This window comes from Gavialis gangeticus, unplaced genomic scaffold, assembly GCF_001723915.1.
Source record: "Gavialis gangeticus isolate Ggan-Ray unplaced genomic scaffold, GavGan_comp1, whole genome shotgun sequence".
NCBI lineage: Eukaryota > Metazoa > Chordata > Crocodylia > Gavialidae > Gavialis > Gavialis gangeticus.
The window spans coordinates 105207036-105227587 of NW_017729024.1; the positions used below are offsets into that span (position 1 = coordinate 105207036).

At 40.9% G+C, this 20552-nt stretch overlaps 1 protein-coding gene across 7 annotated transcripts in view; it reads left to right on the forward strand.

The window, feature by feature from the left end:
• The window catches only part of MLLT3 (MLLT3, super elongation complex subunit), a 268280-nt gene that overhangs the window by 4418 nt on the left and 243310 nt on the right, over nucleotides 1-20552 (forward strand). The gene's annotated exons all lie outside the window — the stretch shown is intronic.

Sequence of the window (20552 nt, forward strand, 5' to 3'; positions counted from 1 at the left end):
GAACATGACTCTGCAGCCCAGACTTGGGGATTGTTGCTAGGTGTGGTATAGAAGCTGGTTAATGGGGATGTATTTTAGGATTTTGCTTGTGCAAGAAAGAAGGTTGCTCCTGAGAGTGTTTTGTTGTGTATGTTAGGCTGTTGAGTTTTGTTTATGCAGCCGTTTAAACTATTGTTTAAAAATGTTTATTTTGGATTTTTATTTGTATATGTGTTTTCCATGATGTGACACCTACTGGGAAAAATGCCGGTTTGTATAGCCAGGGAGAGAGGATTTTTCATATTGTAATTACACATAGCTCGGATTGGAAGGGAACACATTCTCTTCATTGGGAGCAGCTTGTTGTAAGCTCAAGCAATGCTCAGCCCTCCGCTTGCTCCTGGTGTTTTACTTCAGCTTTCTGGGCCTTTCATATTTACAGAAATGAGCAGGGATCCTGGTTTTCTCTGGTTAAAAATTGCAAATTCTCTGGTTAAAAACCCATAATCTATGATAAAAATTAAAGGCCCTTCACTCCCCCTCCTCCCCCCGTCTAAACAGCCCTCCTGATGCCCCTCACAACAGCCCCCACAGACCAGACCCACAGACACTGACATCTACCTCAGCAGGTAAAATGTGTGCGGGGGGGAAGGGGTGGGGCAGAGCAGGGGAAAGGGAAGGTGCTGGAGGGGTAGATCAAAAAGGGGGGGTGTGCTGCTGTGCCCACTCCCAGGAGCAGGGCCGGGGGTGGTGAGGGCAGGGGTGCCACCCTGTGGGCCATACACGTGCCGACTAGCCTGACAGGAGGTTCGCACACGGAGGCTGCCACCACAACTCTGCCACTGCGCCCTGCGCTAGCATTCCATGGCCACCTGAATGACTTTGTGGGCAAGTGGCACAGGGCGCAGCAGCAGCCGTGCAGTGGTAACCGCTGTGTGTGGGCCACATATGTGCCGCCTGGCTGGGGGGTGAAATGGGGGGCTTGCATGCAGTGGCATGACCAACAACTGGCTGCGCGGCTCCGCGGCAGTGTGAGGTTGTGGCGGCTGCATGCAGGGTCGGGGGCTTTGTGGGCAAGCACTGCCACTGCAGAGCCATGCCCTTCACCCCTGGATCCTAGAGGTAAGTGGGGCTTGGGGGCTGTGGGGCAAGGCTGGGGAAGATGGTTGGGGGCTGAGGGAGCAGGGGTTGCTGCCAGTCCAAGGCAGCACATCACAGCTGGGAGCAGGACCAGGGGGTGAGGGCAGGGGTGCCCCTCTGCAGGGGGCTTTGCCGGCAAGTGGTACAGGGGAAAGTGTGGAGGTGCCCATCATGTGCGGGCCACACACATGCCGCCTGGCCAGCTGCCTGGGGAAGAGGGAGGCTGGCATGCGGCCGGAGCATAGCTCCATGGCCGACGCTGCAGCCACAGTGAGGGATGCGGGATGGTGGGGGGGTGGGGCTGGGGCTGGGGTTTGGGCTTGCATGCAGTGGCCGCTGCCACTTAGAGGCCCGTGATGGCAGTAATGGCTGCTGCCTCTGAAATCTCCCACTGCTGCTGTGGAGTGGTGCCTGGAGCTGTGTGGCTGGCAGCAGAGGCGTGGGATGGTGGTGGCCGGGCGGCATGCAGCCATTCCCAGCCCCACCACTGCGCCTCTGGCGCTGGCCACACAGCTCCGACCACGGCTCTGCGGCAGCAGCAGGAGGTTGTGGAGGCAGTGGCTGTCACTGCTGGCACGGGAAGCCCCACAGGCAAGTGGCAGTGGCTGCCCATGCCAGCGGTGACTGCCGCTGCCTCCACAACCTCCTGCTTCTGCCGCAGAGCCATGCTTGGAGCTGTGCAGCTGGCGGCAGCGGCGCATTGTGGGGTGGTGGTGGGGATGGCTGTATGCTGCCCAGCCACCACCACCATGCTGCCGCTGCTGCCTTGTGGCTGGATGCACAGCTCCAGGCACGGCTCTGCGGCGGCAGTGGAAGGTTTTGGAGGCAGTGGCTGTCATTTACATCACGGCCCTCCAAGTAAGTGGCAGTGGCCACTGCGTGCAAGCCCCAGCCCACCCCACCCTGTGCACCCATCCCTTGCCGTGGCTGCAGAGCTGTGCTCCGACCGCATGCCAGCCTCCCTCTTCCCCCTCCCCCGGGCAGCTGGCTGGGTGGGTGGCATGTGCTTTCCCACAAAGGCCCCCTGCAGAGGGGCACCCCTGCTCTCACCCCCTGGCCCTGCTCCCAGCTGTTGTGCGTTACCTGGAGCTGGCATGTGATTCTGGAGCTGGCATGTGATTCTGCTGACTTTGTTTTATTAAAATCCCAGGGTGTTTCCTGTTGCTTTGCTGCAGTAATACTGAGGTATCTTCGAAGGAAGAGCTGTTGCTCCTCTGTGATCATATTGGATTTCTGTTGTATGAAATGGTTCGTGAAGATTTTAATCTTTTTTCTTTTTTTCTTTAAAATCTGATGGCTATTGGTACACTGGCATAATAGTTGTTGACTCGTTCACTGTTGCTTTTCTGTACTTCAGTTAGATAAGAAATCACCTATTCAGTGCTTCAGGTGTCTTTTTTTTTTTTAATGGTATTTATATAAAAACCATGTGTTGGTACTAGTATGACTCTAATGATCTTGGATAAGTTTTGAAAGCTGTGTCACTTTAAGAAAGAACCTATTATTTTTCAGACAGTGTCATGGGGCGTCTGCCCCAATGTGTTTCTTCTCTTTGCCCCCCTCACCCTATCCTTGCTTTTGTTTAAGGGAGTACTAGATATGTGTTTTTGTACTGTTGAAAATACAAGAGTCTGGGTCACTTTGGCCACTGGCATATCTCACTTAGAGAAGCAGAATAACTTGCTCTGATGTATATGGAAACATATAAGCTGTGTTTACTCCAAAATATTAATTTATGGTAGTGGTGGTGGTAAATTTACAGCTGACCTCCTTAAAAGTTCAGTGAACTTTTCCGCTGACCTACCATGCATTGGACTTATTGCAGTGTTCTACCTTAGCTGATTTGTGTTAAGATGCCTTCTCATTTTGTATGAAAGTTTATACCAAGTATACCATTCTGAAGTACACTTATTTTAACATGCCTCGCCCAATAATCATGTTGTAAGCTGCTGTTTTATGAAGTCTCCTTCAAGAGAGTCATGACTAATCCTGAAAGAACCTATACTATTTATTTTTCCTTACAGAACTGAATTCTGCAGTTCTTGTTTCCATTAATTGCAAAGAGAACTTTACCAAGGCAAAAGCTATATCTGATTTATAATGAGATAAGAATCTTTTATAGGAAACATGGCACTAATGATTTGAGATGTGCTGCTTTTCGTGTCTGCACAAACATAGAACTCTAACAAATCATTGTATGGCATGGCATGTACTGTATGATTGTCACCTGGTTTTGGCTCTAATCCTTCTGTCTACAGTAGAGTCCTTTGTATTGCTGGCCCATAGGCAACAGTACTGAGCAATGGATGTGCCATGGACAATATCTTAATTTTGGTTTTCTTGTCAGGGTCAGTTTGAACTTCTATTTCCTGTAGTCTCAAGCAACATCAGAGGGGCTTTTAGGGAGCATAGGTTAGGGAGCCCTGACATATACAGATGTACATGCATAGAATCCTTCCATCGTTGCATTAGGATTTTTCATCAATTTGTATATTACCTAAACAAATAATATATTGCCTCCAAGGGCAGAAGTTATGGGTGAGTCTTTCTGACTCAAAATTACTTAGTAAAGAAAATATAGCCCTGCTTTCCAGTGGCTTTCATACAGCTCTGCTTTACCGATAATGTTTGGAGCAGTAAACAATCTTAAGGAAAATCTTAGTTACTGTTTGCTTTTTCCTGATTATGTAGATGCAAAAGAGCCTTGTCAGCTTCACTTTCAGGCTTTTCTCCTTGTTTTTATATACAGGGTCTTCATCAAATCCTTGTGTACTTTTAAACTTTAACTTAGGTTGTAGGTATGATAGAAACAATCTGTAAATGGCATTTAAAAGCAAATTTATTAAAGTTTTAGGACAACTACAGTACATAATGCTAGACTTCAACATAACCACCATTTTCTTCTCACAGCTGATATGAACTTCAGTACTGCTAGCCATAGGACAGTTTACCTTCTCGTCTACAGTATCCATTGTGTTTTTGGCAAAGGATCTGAAATAAGGATAGATTTGTTATTACTTATGAAGTCTAGCATAGTGTACTCTAGTTGTCCTAAAACTTTAATAAATTTGCTTTTAAATGCCGTTTACACATTGTTTCTATCATATCTACAACCTAAGTTGTTAAAGTTGAGTTCAAAAGCAAGCACTTATTGATTGTAGTAACAGGATTGGAACCTGGGAACAGATGCTGTCTGACATGTCTACTTTGTGTGCTTCCTATAATAATACTAGCAGATAATCTAGAACAGGGAAAATTAAATATTAAGAAGGGCTTCTGCTACTTGTAAGTCTAAGTCTATTGTGGCTGCATCTTTCTCCCTTTTTAGAAGTAAATTGACCCCCCCGATATGTTCAAAGTTTGTGGGTGTCTTAGTAATGAAATGCGTATGTTTAAAATGGTGTACATAAAATATCAGGCTTGATGCCTTCATGGTAGATACTGCCTTTTCATATACAGAACAGTTAGTGCCCATTCCCCACCAATGGATTTTGACTAAGGTCTGATGTGATTTTTCTCTAGCACTCAGAGGACAAAATAGTAATTGGCTAGAAAATTATGAAGGTAAAATCACTAATGAATTAATAAAATAGATATAATTTGAGAGTACAAAAAAGTTAAGTGTGAATTGTGATTCTATCAAATGTGTATTGTATTGGAAGTGTTTCAGATCTTGGGGCTTTTGTTTTCTCCTCCTCTGTAATACTTTATTTGTCATACTGGAACTTAAAATGTTCATCTAGTTAGTATTTAGTTATCTAGTTATGCTTATCTAGTTAGTATTGTAATATTTATAACTTATTCTTGATCATTTTGGGAACCATATTTTTAAGAGCCATTTTCAAGTCTAATGAGTTACTTTAAGAAGTTGATTTTTATTATTATTATTTTTACAATTTCTGGACCATAAGGCTACAGCATCACTCTTGCACTGCAATACACCTTTTGGTAGATGGGGATGAGCGTACTTCCATATGCAGCTGTTTTGAATTATGTAATTAGAGGAATGTGAAAATAAAGAGAAGTGTATGCATATAGATGTGTTAGTGCTCAACATGTGACTTGTACAAAAATGGTGGTGTTTTTGGTTGCAAAATACATTGTGTTCTAGGTAAAAACATTTTTGTTAATTGTCTCCTGCTATATTGATTATGTCTGTATTTTTGCTTAACTGTGCAGTGTGATTTGAGGAGAGGGATGTAAAGTGGCTTATGCTTACTCAAATGTTTGTGTAGACATCTTACTGAAAATTCATGTTCTGTGTCATATTTCAGTGACACAGCACTGTATCAATCATCAGGGTTATAGGATGTAATACACTGATTTCAGAAGGTTTGTAAATTTCTGAATAAAGCTTATTGCATCAGTATAAATTTGCTATCTTGCCACAAACCTCTCTCTCTCTCTCTCTCTCTCTCTCTCTCTCTCTCTCTCTCTCTCTCAACTATAATTTTTGTAAGGGGTTAGGAAACAGGATTCTGCATAGCACCAATTAGAAACTGCAGTAATGTTAGTATTGTGGCAGTGTTCCCATATATAGTATTAATGCTTAACTATTTCCATTACTTGCCAACAAAGGGCTATATCATGCCATTGATCTTAAGTGGAACTCCCCACTGACTCTACTGGGGAGTTGAGATTTGTTTCTTTGAATTCCCTAGAGAAATCTGGGTGGTGGTGGAAGAGTCTGTTCTAAAATCAATAGCATGTTATGGCCCCAAATGTCTTAACTTTCACAACTGCATGTAAATGATTGACTTATCTAACTAAGCCTATTCTGAGTTATTGGTGCATATGAATTGCCTTTTCATGTCTTTTATTTTTCTTATTCCATAATTTTATGCAAACAAGCATAACTTTATACAGTGAAGGTGGGTTTTTTTCCTTCTAAATGACCTCACAGAAGGATAGAACAGCAAGGCAAATGTGCTGGTTTTAAACTGTTGGCATGGCAGAGACAGAAGGGAGAACAGAAGTACAAATCTAACAAAAAACATCTTCTGTTGCCTACTGATGGATAGCTACTGCCATTCATCGTTAAGATAGCAAAGAGTTTGTAGGAAGCCTAAATGCACTGTTTGCATCGGCTGGTTATTATTATAAGGACCAGTGCCCCAAAAAACCGAAAGCAAATCCTATGTTCAGTCAGAGAGGCACTTAATCATTTTTGCTTTTGCTGTTGGTTCTTTGGTTTGTTTGTTTATTGAACAAATTGCAGGAGAGTTGTGTATAGCTATGAAACAAGGGCTAAAGGACAAGGTGTTCTATGTTTTTTCAGGCTTCTAAAGGAAATCAAGGTTTTCTTTATGTGCTGTAGGGAGACACTATTAAACCTTTCATATGCAAATTTTGAAGGGAAATAATACAAAAAGGATAATCTTGAAATCCAACAGAAAGAGAACTCCTTGAAGTTGGAGGGGTGACAAGGGTTGGCTGGAGACCAGCATATATGGTGTTTTCATTGTCTTGTTTCTCATACTCTTAGGCTTGCAATTAAAAAAAACAAACAAACAAACAAAAACATTCACTACTTCAGGAAGAGAAGCTTTCTTTATGGTGGATGGGCTATAGAGTTGTGTGGTTCAGGAATTTATTTAATAAAATATATGGATAACTACTGATCAACTTGAAATTAGCTAGCAGGAGTTGGGGATCAAAACAGAAAGCACATTTTTGCCCAGTAATGCCTAGAAAACATGATCCTTTGAGCAGAGGTGTACTTGACTTGAAAACCAACCCTCATATTAGTGTGTCTTTGGTTTGAGCTATCTCTAGTCAAGAATGCTATTTTAATGGGAGATTAAAGCAAGTGTCTTTATTCGGTCCAACCCCGATAAAGCTTGTAGGCCAAAAATATTGAATTCTCCTGTCATATGCCAAGGTTCAATACTCATTTTAATGTTGCTGCTTTTAAAGCTGAGCAGGTGTTTCATATAGCCCCACTTGCTTATGTCATAAAATGTGTGTAGGGTTAAATTTCTGGCTTTTTATGGTTAAAATTATGGAGAATATCTTTACCAGGCCACTGATTTAAGCATTTGCTGATTGCTCTATCAGTGTGCTACTTAAGTGTGTACAGGGTATTATCCAGACCTCTTTTACATCTAGTAGGATCTGGAGTGAAATTTCTGACTTCATTGAATGCTGATGGTCAGGATATGGACATGGGTACATTTGGAGCCACTTCAAAGGGGAGGGGGTCTCTTCCTCTGAACTTCACAACATTCGAACAGCTATATGCAGACAAGCTTGGAAGGGTATAAATGTAGTAGCAAAGTAAGTCCAACTGTAACACTGGATGAGCAAAGTTAAAAGTTGGATGTGTTTTGCTACATTGTATCATTGCCAGCTTTCCACAGGTAACTGTTAGATACTAACAGCAGCTTTATGCTCCAGATCAGCAGCTCCCCTTTTGAAGCAGCTCCAGATAGGCAGGGTCCATACCTTTGATCATGCCAGAATGTCAACCTGGTGGGAAAATGCTTACTACTGGTGGCTAGGGCTGTGCAAAATTTTGGCAGCCCTTTCATTTTGGAGGTGTTTCGGGCTGTTTTGGCACCCTAAACACTGAATCCGAATCAAAACAGAAGGCTCAGAAGCATCTCCAAAATGAAACGAGTCATTCGAAACATTTTGGTGTTTTGGAGCCAGGTTTGCAGGGAAAAAGCTGTATGCTGCTGCTCTGCTGCATGACCTGGCTCTGCAGGGAGTTGTGCTGGTCCCTGCCACATGACTTGGCTCCACAGGGAGCAGAGATCCGGGGCTGCATGGGGCGGGCAGTGGTGGTGGTGAGGAGACCCATGCGCGGGTCTCCTCGCCTGCACGGAGGGCAGCAGCCCTCCCCCAGACAAGCCACTCATGGCCCCATCCTGGCTTCCCGCTGGGGCCCTGCAGCCCCTGGCTCCAAGCACCCCCTGGCTGGGTAGGGCTGTGCGAAACTTGCAGCCCGCTCGAAACCTGTGCGGAGGAGATTCAGCTGAAACGAAACAGGACAGTGATCCAAAGCACCGATACGAATCGCTGTCCTCTGAAATAGCCGAATCCAAAACTGAATCAAAACGCAGCCATTTCTCGCAGTTCTACTGGTGACTCCTTAAAATAGAAAGCACTCTTCTCAGCAATATGTGTTGTCAGCGTTTGGCTAGTAGGAAGTACACTGAAAGGAGTTATCAATCCTATATCCCCAGTATTAATGCATTGACTTCGAAAGTTTTATTCCTCAGCTTATGAGCAACTTCAAGGTAGTTTTGTTTTGAGGTTTAGGGCTTTTCCTATAAATAACATATAGCTAAGAATTTTTCTGGGTTTGAATCTTCTCTGTCACATTACTGAAAATTGTGGAAGTCCGTGGCATTGCAGCTAGCCCTTGCATTTGTCTAACAAATACCTTTTGATTTTTTAAAAATTTTTAAATAACATTTTATTCATTTTTATTATAGATTCTAGCTTATATTGGCCCCCAATTTTTACCTAGTATTATCTTCCCTTTGCATCCTTTTCTAATTACTCTTTTCAACAAGCCATTGCCTGGCAAAAAATCATATAAATAAAAATAAATGTTGCATGCCACTAAATTGCAATAAAGGAATTTTTTAGGGGGTACCTTTGATCTGTTTAGTGTATTTGTAGAAGATTGTCAGTCTCTAACTCCAAAGTAAATCAAGTAGCCCATTAACAATATAAATGACAAACTTAATTTGCTTTTACATACTGCTGTTGTTCATTCCCATCAATTCCCTTTTAAAGGGCAAATGGAATATGTTAACATTTCAGTGGAAGAGGATAGTATAAATTAGGTGAGTCTTTACTAAAAATTAGGAATATTCTGCAGCTACACCTGTGGAAATCAAAGATAATTCCATTAAAATTTGAGTTGGTTTGTGTGAATCTGTAATTAGAGTCAGTATGGAAGACTGTTGCCTTAGTGGGATTCTGCATTCATTTTAAGTTCTGTTAATGGAGATCTGGTTGCAGGACTGAGACCAATATTAGTAATAAATCTCTGTAGAGGAAATTAAGTGTAGAATTTTAAAATATTGAGCAGTCTCCTTTATAAAAAAATATAACCTGGATTCCTATAAGAGGGTTGGGGGGGAGGAGGAATTCCTGCACTAAGGAACAGCAGGGACTTTACAGCATTCTGTAGCAATAGTAACAGAAACTTGCAGTTGTACAAAAGTTTGAATTATGAATGGTTTGCATGCTTTACTATTCATTACACACTTTTTTTTTGTCAAATGTTTACTTATTACACACTAGAAAGTTTAGTTTTCACCTCTGGATCTTTTCTGTGGACAAAATAAATGACTCTGGAGATTGTCCATGAGAATAAAAGTTAATATTTGACAAACATTAGATTGACAAATAAACAGGCAGACTGTGGAATAATTTTGTTTTCATTATCCATGCCAGTTGCTTGAAATTAAATAGAAATGATCTGGTTTCCATGAAGCGATGCTGCATTAGATCACTTCCTTGAGTTTTTGATATTCTAGTTAAAGGCAAAGTTAAACAGCTGCTGTAGATTTTTAGTTCCTAACTCCCCTCCTTCCCCCCCCCCTTAAAAAAACAACAACAACAAAAGGAGCCTAACCCTACTACTCTTTTGATACTTCTATTTGGGTTGGATCTTTGCTGGGATAGATATATTTCTATGTTAACACTTGAATTGCGGATTTCAGGAATAATGTTATCAGTCTATGATTATACAGCGCAACTTTATCTATGTACAAAGTTCTTCATTTACTTTTATGTATTTTAGATATTATTTCAAATGTTATATGCAGGAATAGCAGTTACTTTTTATAACTAGCTTGAATCTTGGAAGGTATCAATTTGTGCGTCTGGACAAGTTGGATAGTTTAAGGTTTTGGTTTAGATTGCTTTCTTCATGGCTTGGTCTGTAGTCTGTATGAGTCAAGGAGTTAATGTTTTTAAATTTAAATTATTTTTCAGTGCTTAAATTTATTTTTCACAGTTATATTTTGGGTGAGAGGTATGCATACACAAAATGTTACCATTAAAGTTTTAAGGTCAAACTAACGTAGTCAACATAAGTATTTCTTGTATGTTATAAACATTTTCATGCATATTGTAGTTTTAGAACAGCTGACTTATTATTTTTTTGGCTTGAACAAGACATGATTTTGGAATCTTTTGCTGTGATTAGATCAGTGTTTGCCTCAGGGCTCCAGTCATTCAATCGAAACTCAAGACTCTACTGAAAATTTCTGACACATTTTTTATTTCAAAATAATACTCTTGATAAATGAAGACTGGGATCTGTATCTTTGCATGAAAAAGGCTGAAGCAAATTAGCAGTGGTCAAATTTTGTCATGCAGTCAGAAGCTGAAGATGTTTTCAGTAGTATGTGTGCATGCACATGTATGTGAATGTGTTTATTCCTTTCAAACAACAACACTTTATGTAATATGTATCTTTAAACAGTCTTTAAAAGATTTAAGCAATAAACTCGTTTCACAAAGCTAGTGCGGGAGCCCAAAGACTTATTGTAAATTATGGGCACAATAAGTACTAAAGAACTTTCCACCCATAGTTAACTATGCAGTTATTATGGTTTGCAACTCTTGTCTTGCCAAGCTAAATGTAATGGCCTAACCAATCCCTAGATGAGATATTTAAAGGTACCACAAGAGTATGAAAATCAATAAAAACATTGATTTCTCTCTCTCTTTTTGGCATTTATTTTTATGGGTTTCTTAATATTTGTAAATAGTTTGACAGTTCTACAGAAGACTTTTTCCCTTCTTTTTAGACTGGATAAAACCTAGCAATTTTAAAAAGTTTATATTAACTTTACTTGGTACATGTATTAGCAAAACAGGATGTGTGTGGGGCAAAACTATGTACTCAAAATGTGGGCAAGCTTTTGAACTGCATAAATCATTACTTTACGAATAATAGAATAGTACCAATGGAACACATATTGCTTATTTAGATTATAAATTGATATGTGTACCACATGTTTTAATCCGTCTAGTGCAGGGGATTGGGCGGGAGACAGGAAAAAAGGTCCTGACAGTTTGGAACTAGGAGGAGGAAAATGCCAGTGACCCTCAAACCAAGGAAAAGGTTCAAAGTTGGGTGGTTGTTTGTTTGGTTTTTTGGGGGGGGGGGGGTGTTGGATTTCGTTTTAATCCTTAAAATAACGTGGGATCTGTAAGTCGCATCTGACAAGGCAAATTTCTCTTTCTATAGAAAAGTAGATTATCATTTCTTAGTTTGTTCACACATGTATTCTTCTACATGTCCATGGATATATCAGGGGGCGGGAGTGAGAAAATTTGTGTGATTTATATAGAGGGAGCGAAAATCTGGCCACCAGCTTCCCTCTCTGGCATGCATTACATGCATATCATATGTTGCGGTGGTATTGCCAGAAGTACGAAGCAATTTTTAAAATTGTTTTCCGTCTTTCTTCTTCTTCTCTTTTTTCCTCCTCCTTTTTTTCTCTCTCTTTTTTTGCCTACGATAAAGGGGAGACTACAAGACATCTGAGAAGATAACAGCACAATAATTAAATATGCTGATGGCTACCTACACGATCTCACTTTTGCTATATCTGTGGTCGCAGAGATTAAGTTCCTTCTTGCTACAAGTAACATCTAAAATGACAATAACTTTTCTTTCAGTTATTTCTTTTCAGGATATTTGTTTTGTGCACTTCGTATTACTTTGTACATAGCCAGTTTATCTTTTACCCTTGGGATATTTTCCCAAATCCCTTTCTTTGCTTTTAGACAACAGCTAAGGAGTGAGGAATGCGTAAGGAAAAAAATATGTGCTTCCCAACCCACAAAAACTGGTGGGAATTCAGAGGCAGGTAGAATACCTAGAATCATTCTTACTTCCTTTTTTTTTTTTTTTTCCTTCACCCCCTCTTTCTTCCTGTATCTCCCCAATTTCTTTTTTAAATTCCTGGTTAGAACCTGTCTTTTTGTGTGTAGTATTTGTTCCTGTCTTCCATCTGTCTTCTAAAATTAGCATTTTTTAATGGTGTTGACATATTAAATTGGTAAGCATGGATAATAAATTGGTAAGAATCTTCCTGGATAAAAGCAGTAATTTATTCTGGCTGGTATAAATAGCACCCAAGCAGCTGAATTAAGATTCAGTCCTATTAAACTGCAACAAGGAAGCTGGCTTAGTAAAGCAGAGAACTTTTCTTCATAAAAGCCAACTTGGGTGTTTTGTGTGGGTTTTTTTGTTTGTTTATTTGTTTTAAACCTGATTAGTGGGAGGCAAGAATAGGGAAAATGGTAACACGATATGTTGACTTTTAGTATTGTAGGCAAAAGAAAATTGAAGTTACATTTTGCCTCAGAAATAATTACCTCAGTGTTAGATTTTGGTTTATTTCTGTTTGTATGTGTAGGAATGGGGATGTTTCATCTTCCCTCAATGTCTGTTCAGACTGTTTTTAGCAGTGCTCCAAGACAAGTGCTGGAGGATGGCTTTGGAGCCCTGCAGGCAAGCTGGGATATCAAAGGGCTACAGGAATTCAGCAGTAATTGTTTTATGGCTTGTCAGAAATAAGACCTATTTGTATAGGTAGTGCACAAAATAGCTGTAATTTGACAATTTGGTGCCATTTATATCCGCCATAAAAAGAGAAAAGACCAAGTTAAAGGGGTATTTTGGAAACAGGAACTAAGCTGTAAATGCAAATTGCTTCACCGTTTTCTCAAAGGAACAAAAAGGAAGCAGGATTTAGGAAGCTTTTTATTGAAGTTAAGTTTACAAGGACCATGTCTGCCTTAAGGATATTAAATATGTACTAACACTATGGAATTGCACATTTGTTTGTTCCTATATGAAAATTATTATAGTCTAAAATATATTATTAAAAAACCCCCTGAAAACCAAACCCACGTTGAAAAGAGAACAGGAAATGTATGTTGTTTGTGGTAGGCCATTCTGCCACAGAAACCAAGTGCTCGTTTACTCCTAGGAACTTTTGAAATGGAATTATTTGCTCTTCATAGTGTGTCAGCATTTTCGTATGATTCAAAAAGGTTTAATAATTGCCTTGGGTTACTGTCCACCTACTATTTGTCATAAATGCTTGGATTTTTAAATAATCACACTTAAGCAATTCTTCCAAGTGGTCAGGTAAGGGACTCTCTAGCAATTTTAAAAGTGTTGTTTTAAGGGCCCAGGGGCTAAAAAGCACCAGTTTGGGGCATTCTGCTCTACTTGGTGTATACTCTTCAGGGCTTTGTTTGGCTACTGGTAATGATAACTCACTTGAGCTTGCTGTGCTTTTCAATTGTCTGTGCTGGGCAGTCTGAACACACAAAATCCGTGTGGTAATGCCACCACCGAGAATTGGATCGGGCACTTGTGGGAACGGTAGCAGTGCTAATTGGAGTGCATTCTTTTCAGCTAGAAGCAGTTTCTAGTGGGAGACTTGAAATAACAGTGGCATGAGAACCAGAAAGGAAAAGTGGTGGCCACATCTGGCTGTCTATTAAACGTGTCTGGGATGCCGAGTTGTTTAAAGAAAACAACTGCTGTCAGTACTAATTGTTACACTCGTTAGATCTAAAATAGAAAGATTATAATTACTTGCCAGTACCTAGATGCTCAAGATCAGGATCATTGTTTTAAGCAGTGCATACTCAGAATACCACCTACTGCAAAGAGGAAGCAGACAAGGCACTTTATAGAAATCTGAGTAGAGAGATGTGTAGATGAGTGTCACATAGTGAGTCTAGCAGAGCCAAGGATTGAAGCAATATCTTCTGACATTCCCACAAGACCATCTTTTCTTTTCAGTATAAGCTTATAGAGATTTTGCTTCATTCACTAGACCAGTTGTCAACCTTTGTAGATTCAAGGCACCTCTGGTTAGACTCCAAGGCTCCCCTTGGAAAATATCAGCAATTATTTTTCACTTATTTTTTTTTTTATTACAGAAAAATAAAGCAATTTTTCTGTTGCAACAAACTCAGAAAGACAGCAACAGGTGATAAAGCAATCTACAGGGTAAAAAGCAATTTGAAAACTCTGGGTTTATGTTGTGAATCATGTTTGCACGCCTAACAGTGTTAACATTTATGTGGCATCTCCCGGCACCATTGAAACTATCTCACAGCAGCCCAAGTTACTATGGCACCATAGTTGAGAATCACTGGGTTTAGATACTTTCCTGCCCACAAATCTTTTTTTTTTTTTTAATTCTGAAAGTTGGGATGCCTGCTGTAATAATAGCATCTTACTACCAGTCTGGTAGTAGTGAGCAGCTTTTTCCCTGTGGGGTCAGGCCAACTATCAGGATCTCAATATTGCACAGTTAAACAGGACAGTGTGACACAATTGCATGTATACAAACACACAAATCAATTAGGTACGTGCACACACGTGTGCGCGTGTGCACACGCACACAAAACCAACTCGGGCACCTACACATCCAAACCCGCCTAGGCACATGCATACCTATCACGAATTCGAGCACCTACACACTATACACACCAAAAGCTTGGCAAAAATCAAGTGTCAATACCCACACACTCAGTACACATACAAAGATTACTAATTCATATATCATGTGCACAATGACATATATACACACACACCATTTCACACACATACACACAGGTTAGTTCCTAATTTGAATGGTATGGTATATATGTGTGTGCTTGGGGTACCTGGGATATGGGGGAAGGTTAAGGTGAGAGAGGGAGTTAGTGTAGGGAGTGAAAGTTACCAGAACCGGGATTAGAACCGGTGGACTAGAGAGAAGCTGGCTGAGGAACCTGGGGGTTACTTAAGGTCAAGTGGCCCCAGGGTTACTTGAGGTCACTGATGCAAGGGGAAAAGCCCAGTGGCAAGGAGGAGACAGCCAGGAAAGAGAGAGAGGCAAAAACCTGGGAGCTTGGGGCTGGAAACTGAGGCAGACAGCTGAGATATTGGGGTGGGGGGCAGATAAGTTGTGGCAAGGAGGAAACAGCTAGGAAAGAAACTGAGGCAGAAACCTGGGAGCTCAGGGGAAAAGGCAGTGGGGACAAGGCAATAACAGTGGCAGAGATCAGGAGAAACGGCTGTGGAGACAAAGCAATAGCAGTGGCAGAGATCCAGGGACAAGGCAGTGTGGGGATAAGACAGTGGCAAAGAAACGGGGTTTGCAGGCAGAGAGGAGCTCAGGATAGGTGTTGGAGGTGGCAAGTGTTCTTACTGAGCATGTGCAGCCTGGGCACAATGGTGGGTTGTCTCATCTTTTGTTTCTTGAAAGCTGAGGGTGGTTCCAATGACTGGATCATTGGTCCAGGTATTGGTATTGATGGCGTGGTCATTCAGAGGGAGCTATTTTTAGACGTACTGCCATTGTCTCTCAAGCACCCTCATTCATCCCCATTCATTCAGGAACCAAGTTACATAGGAGGAGTAGGTATGAGTCACAGGTTACACAACATCAGGGGACATAAGATGGAGGCTTGACATTACTTATGCTAACTTACATATGTAGGCCTAAATCATACATCAGTAAAACAGCAATACAGAACAGTAAAAATCAGTAGAGACATAATAATTTTACAGAAGAAGGAGAAAAAACAAGACAAAGAGAACTTGCTACCAAAATAAAATGCTGAAGCTTATCCTATGTCTTATACCACTTATATTTATCTATAGGGAATAGAAAGGGAGAGACAAAGTCAGAAATGGTTGGGGAAGGGGAGGGAATGCATTTTAAAAGAAAAAAGAAAAATGGGTTTTGCTACATAGCCTGAGCTCTGTTGAAATCCTTCCTGCCCTATCAGACATCATATGGGACAGGGTTTTCCAATTTCTAAGCCTTTGGGTGCCATAGCAGTGGAGACTGTGTGTTATGTGGCAATGGTGATGCATAGGAAGTGCACAGGGATGCATGTGCACCCCCTGAGAGGGCTGGTGCACCCCTTGACAGCCAGTGCTCCCAGGCCAGGGAGGGGGGCAGGCGAGAACATCAGTGCCCCCTCTGAGAGTGCTGGCTGGGGCGTGGGGGGGGGGGATGCCGAGAGAAGCGATTCCTGCCGTCCCCCTGCAGCCAGTCACGCTCACCCAGAAGTGTCAGCAGCGTGCCCAGAACTGCCAGTGGCACACCCCTGCCACTAACAGGTTGGCAGGATCGGCTGTGGGGAGACCTTCCCCAGTCACTGACTGGCCACTGGGGGGCAAGTGCTCCCTCTGACTCAGGATGCACCAGGCACCCATGCCATGTGGGCTGCACCAGTGAGCCATGATCCATCAAGCCATGCTTCCCTTCTCTCCCTCACCTCTGCACTAGGCTTTCCCCACTGCTGCCCTCTGCACCCTGCCCCCCATTGCACATAAAAGCAGGTGCATCACAATGGTTCAATTCCCCTTATTCCTGCTGCAACATATAGGCACCCCATTGCTACCCTATTCCACCATTCTTAACCTGTGTACAAGACGGAATTCCTGAGGGTGCAGTCAGATATTTTTGTTTTTATTTTTAGTCTTGTTTTCATAATGCCTCAAAATATAAATCTATTTCCTTGCTAACTGTCTTGTTTATACTACCTTTTAAAAATGCTTTTGCCATGGCTCTGTAACTGTCTTTATTCTGCAAAGCTTAGAGCAAAATAAAATTCCTTTTGCTTTTTAAATGTTTATAGAAAGAGACCTCGAGCTACAAAAAGTAGATTGACACATTGGACACACATCAAATTGTGCGCACACAGTCTACTGAATTTGCTATTGTAAAATCAGAGTACTTGTTCTGTCTTAACTAAAATACATTTTTGCCCAAAGATGGAATAATTTAGCAACAATAATCTACCTTTGTAGTAATTAACTTTGCGTTGAGAGGACCCTCAACCCAAGCAGACTTGTTGTATATTGACTCCACAGTATGGGGGAAGAGCTTTACTGTTCCTTCTAAGGCACCTAGCTGTGGAGAATTTAGTTTGATTTTTCTGGAGAACCTAATGAATATTGGATTCACATGTACATGTTGTATTCAGTTATTAAAAAACTATCATTCACTCAGGATTGTAGTTGAGTAAGCCAGTGACTTTGCTGTTGCCTCACTGTGTCTGGTTCTGAAACCTATACTTTCATGCAGAAAGCTCTTCTGTCGCTTAACTTCAGTGAGATTACTTTTATTGCATAGGTGCTATTGAGTGTGGCTAAAAGTTGCAGAACCTAGTCTTACTTTTAGGAGAGGTATGAAAGACTCTGGTAATAATTGTAATGTTAGGAAAACTTGAGCCTGTATTTGCATGACATGCAATAAAGGTACCTGCACCCATGTTTTAAATAGTTCACGTTTGTCCTGAGGAAAGGGAAGCCATCTTACTATGGACTTGTTAATGAAACATTGTGATTTTCATTTGGAGCAAACAGCCATTAGCAAACATGATGTGTTCCTTTATAAATGATGGAAAGTCTTTTTCCATTAGATTTCTAAATAATGAGATGGCCATCTTCCTGAAATGGGCTCCTTAATGTTTTGGTCACCCAGTAGATTAGGAACATTGGTAAATGTTTTAGTTTCACCTATCTCACTTGTGTTCTCATGACTTTTATAGTTCAGAAGAGAAATTAAGTCTCTCTGACTGCTGGGTAGGCTACCAGTAACAGGTATGTGGCAGCACTCCAGGAAACTTGATTGCCTAACTCGTTATTTAAAGAGAAACTGTCCAAGGTGGCTGGTCGAAAAGCTGACTTGTCCTTGCATCTATGATATCCATATATTCCTCCCATTGTTTGTCTTCCAAAATGCAGCCAGGACTTGAGCTAGCTTGTTTGTTGCCTTGTTTAGTGCATGGCGGAGGGGCAGGAAGTCTTAGGAAATTAAAAATTGTTTGAAAAAGATTTGTCTTTTTACTGTATTTGTTTAAAATGACTATTATAGCTGCTCTTTTTTCCCTATGCCAGAGATTTGAATGGTCCTATTGACAGTCAAATCCTTTAACATCATTCTTGATTTCATAAGCAGTTTGTTCAGAGATTTTGTTTGGCGCTCTGATAGACATGGTCACTGACTACATTGTTTTCTGAAGCACTGGCAAATGCATTGCAGCCTGTCAGTGGCTAGGAAGTTGAACTGTGTGACCAGCCTTTACACTCCAATTAATGTAAGAGGAGGGAGTTCTATAGACTTAATACAGTCTTATGTTTGAATGTAGGCATGGAAATACAGTAGGACTAGATTTTGAACTGATCTGGGATTTATTTTCATGTAGCATAACCTAAATATTTGATCTCAGAAGTTAAACTTTAAGAAGCTAACACGGATACTTGCCACTTCAGGTTAGTTCTGGCAGCAAAATGCCTAGCTGACTTTACTGAGGAATCCATTCAGACCAAAGCTGAATTGGCTGCTTGTTTCCTTACAAATGTTTTCAACTTGGAAATAATTCTCATTTAATAAAAATAATATACAGTATTTACATTAATCTCCCATTATCATTTTTAGTATAGCCTTTGTTGCTTTTTCAGTTGTATCTTATTGCCAGTTATGGACTGCTAAGGCATTTGAAATGAAGACATCCAGATCAAAGCTTGAAAAATTTGCTTCTGAGATTTTTTTTTTTTTTTCAATCTTCAGAAAGGGTTCTCCACCATCAAGCTCTAGAGAATCAAAGCCATTTCTTTTACAAAAGAAATTCTACCTCGTTTCTGTGATGGTAGTGGAAATCCCCCACACTGTAAAGGATAAAAAGAGACGGTGTCATTTTCCTAAGTCTGCAGACTGTGTGCATAAATCTGCATCTGCTGATGCTTGCCAGGCAGAATCCTGGGGATGTTTAAAATAACTCTGGCCAGTTTCATAGCTGCCTTTCAGAATCCTATGCAGAGCAGTTAATCATTAAATCAGATTCACTGTTCATATGTAAGATACAAGTTCATAAGACTCAGTGAGGATTACTTAACAGAAATCTTGAGCAATACAGACCAATAGAAAAACCTGAAGGAGAGCTGCTTTTTCCTCATTCCAGGAACTCAAATGAGAGCATTTCATATTCATCAGATGCCAGAGGTGGATCCACAAAAGAGGTTGCTTGGGGCTCCATTCAGTGACACTTGGGTAGCTGGGAAGCCGTGCTTCTTGCTGGGTGTGACTCCTGGTTCTCACTGTCAGAGGCCCTTTTCCCTCTGTGATAGTAAGCTTAATTCTTTGTTAGTCTGCCTTAATGTTTCCTAAACCCTGGCTGTTTGTTGCTAGATGGTTTGAGTTTCACATCTGGCATATTGTGCCAGTGGAAAGTGGAACTTACTGTAGGTACAAGTGTGTTATCAGAGTCAGTTTATTGGACAAAAATGACTTACAGCTGAATAGTTGTGCAGTCAAAGACTGTTGTGCTCATCTATCTACTAGTTCAGACGTTCTAAACTACTTTCAATACCATGTGAACTGGGATGCACCAGTTGTAGCAGGCTGTACTGTAGACATGGCCTGAGTGGTGGTGATGTGTTAACTCCATGCTGAGCCTAGTTTTGCAGTGAAGAACCAATTTTTCAGATTGGGAAATGGAGATGAGAACTCATACTCATCCTGTCATCCAGAATGCATCACAGCTAGCTACAAAGCAAATTCATGATCACCCATCTTTTTCATTCTAGGAGAGAGATTGCCTTAACACCCCTGATGCTAAAGCATTAATTACTAATACTAAACAAATCAAAGGTTGTATTGGATGCTGGGTCCTGCAGGACATTTCTTTCATCATTCCTTAGCCTCCACCCCCTTAAGATTTTTAAGCTTCTGTCTTTCTCCATTGATATCCTACTGCTCTCTACCCCTCGCCCCCCAAAACAAAACAAAAATATAAGACCCCTTAAAATTTACTGGCTTCAAATATCATAATTCAGTTATGCCTCCAGATAAGGTGCTGTATGGATTTGTGTTGTAGACACTTTCTGTAAATTGATATTACTTGTAATTTTATCTTTGTGTTAACACCTATGCCCTCAAAAAAGTTATTGTGTAAGACAGGGTACAGAGTCATTGTATTTGGGGAAGATGAGAGAGAAAAAGGAATTCTAAAGTACCTGTTGAACAGGGTTGGTTGTTTGGTTTTCTTCAATCAAAATGCCTATGACTGCATATCTTCATTCATATTAATGGAGGTGCAAAGCTGAGATTTGTCAGAAAGTACATCTAAAAAGATTTTGATTAACACAGCACAGTCTGTGATGCTACCTCCTCAGATATGTTGCAGTAACCTCCTGTTTTGCTGTATTATGTCAGTGAGGCTAGCTGTTTTAATGCCTAGCAGAGCACTTGGACAAATTAACTTAATTGAGCCTCAAATTCAAGCAAGGTTGAAAGAAAACGAGTGGCGATGCACAAGATTACAGAAACGTATTTGAGTGATGATTTGCTTATTCACACTCATTTTGTGGTGTCTGGCCTTTGATATCTTGTAAAAATCATTGCCAGCAGTGATCTATTTAGAAGAAA